Below are 2,500 nucleotides of genomic sequence, written 5' to 3' on the forward strand. Positions count from 1 at the left end.
GAGAAAGGAATGGTGACGCAGGAATAAGCAGGGGAAGCATCTGGCCACAGTGCCTCTCGGCTAAAGTTTTGTGGCTACAAGCTGCTAGGGAATGGGCCTATGAGCCAATTAGGGCTTAATGGGAAAATGAAGCGTGCTCACAGATTACAGTGCTGCGTGGATCCTCTCCTAATAGGAGAGGGAGGACAAGCGCCGCAGGAGGGAGGCCAGTTCTCTACTTTACTGTCTCGCAAAGTAATAAAGGCACCCCTCCCAATGTTTCATTCAGTACACTTTCCTAAACCGCTTTGATGCCCGCATCCATTTAAAAGACGACTGCGCTGATAAAAAAGAGACAATAATAAATTGAATATAAAAAGTCGGTCTGGTCACAAGCTGGTCACAGGCTGCTGCCTCTGAGTGTCCAGACTCTGGGTGCGTTGCGTGGTGCAATTATAGTAGCCCACCACAGCAAACACTTTGGGCACATTTGGGTGAATTGTGGAAATAAATTATAGTAGTGTGCGTTAAGATTGGCACGTTTATGTCGGTGAGACGCCAGTTGGACGGTTTGCATCATTTGGACACCAGAAATCTCCCCATTACCGTCTCAACAGAAATAAAAACCGAATCGTCATTAGCAGATCCACAGTGTGATCTGCCTGCAAGGTAGGAACACGGCTGGCTGAGCAGGACGCACCGCACAACAATATGGAGGGGTGAGGCGGGGAGCGGGCAGAGTGGAAGACCAGCGGAAATGAGACCCTCAGAGACGCATGCCTCTCAGACACTCATACCCATGCACTGACACACACACGTACACACGCACGTGCACAGGCTAATGCAGTATCACAAGCAAACAGACACACACAGGCACACACACAGGCACACACACACACACACACACACACACACACACACACACACACATGCACTTACACACACACACAGACACACGCAATTACACACACACACAAATGCACACACGTACACACGCACACGAGCACGCACAGGCACCTGCGCACACACACACACACAATACGTGAGTGAGTCCCTTAAGATAACCTCCTTCCCCATGCTCCTCACAAGACGTTTTGTCAGGCAATATTTTGGATATTTTGAGCTGTTCGCGTCTCCTGTTTACAAGACACTTCATGAAGTCTTTTCCTATTTTATGCTCAGTTGGTTGTAATTAGTGACTATTCGTTCCTGGGGTCATTTTACGGGCTATTCAGCACAAAGTTGTGAAAACAGATACATTAATAATGAATATCGCTTGTTTTTCTCCCAAAGCAAGGGTGTTCACCAGAGGCAGTGTTTGGTGTTTTCATTGTTTAATGGAGAGTCTCTCATGTGGTTTAATTTGGAGACGCACGCTACATTTTGTCATTTAAAACTCATTTTAATCCAACAGCACAGAATATTTTTTTTCATATTTGCAATAGTGCTTACAGAAGGGCTTTCATTTTTTACATTAAATGTAATTAAGCATTTTAATTCAATCCTAAAACAGAGCAGTTGTGAATTAATGGGAAAAAATATGTTTACAGTAACATTTAATTAAGGATGCTTGAATAAAAGAAGCAGTTTATAAAAGGATGTGTCCTCCCTGCTTTTGCAGCATATCTAACATTACCTTTAAATGCTCTTAATAACATAAAATATTTACAAAAAAAAGCTTGTTTGTACCCTGTAGCAGTGCAATACTGTGTGTGTGTGTGTGTGTGTGTGTGTGTGTGTGTGTGTGTGTGTGTGTGTGTGTGTGTGTGTGTGTGTGTGTGTGTGTGTGTGTGTGTGTGTGTGTGTGTGTGTGTATATGTGTGTGGTTGTGTATGTGTGTGTGTGCAGTGGCGGTTCTACGTCCAGTTACGCCCCGGGCAAGACTTCCTCCAAGCGGGGGGGAGGGTTTGTACCATGACCCTACGGACTTCAGTGGGGGTTTCATTCCGTCTGAACAAGCAGGTGTGCGCCTGCAGCCAGAGGGGGCGCCAATATACCAATTCCCCACACAATGTTATGTACTTCATTGAAAACCGCTTCGTGGCGTTTTTTTATTTTTTACTGCTCGTGGCGCCCCCCATGTGATTTGGCGCCCCCCACAAATATGGCACCCCGGGCGGCTGCCTGGTTCGCCCGTGCCTAAAACCGCCACTGTGTGTGTGAGTGTGTGTGTGTGTGTGTGTCTGATCTATAGTGTCTGCATTCCCCTGCTTTCACTCCATGTGTCTGGGGATAAAATAACTGTAGTGTGTGTCTGCCGATGTTCCTCTGGTTCTGGAGAACCTAGGGGTTCATGTGACTTCATTCAGCCTCAAACACATACTTAAGAAGAAACCCATAACAGCTCAACTGTGCTCTTCCCCTGTTGGGAAGAAGAATCGTTTTTGGTTCCTCTTAAGCTGGCAACTTAAAGGTGGCAGCTTCTTCAGACTTAAGAAGAACCCAATAACAGTTCAACTCTGCTCTTCCCCTGTTGGGAAAAAGAAGAGAATTATAGGCCCCGTCCACACGAAGCCGAAAC

This window comes from Gadus chalcogrammus, chromosome 16, assembly GCF_026213295.1.
Source record: "Gadus chalcogrammus isolate NIFS_2021 chromosome 16, NIFS_Gcha_1.0, whole genome shotgun sequence".
Taxonomy (NCBI): domain Eukaryota; kingdom Metazoa; phylum Chordata; class Actinopteri; order Gadiformes; family Gadidae; genus Gadus; species Gadus chalcogrammus.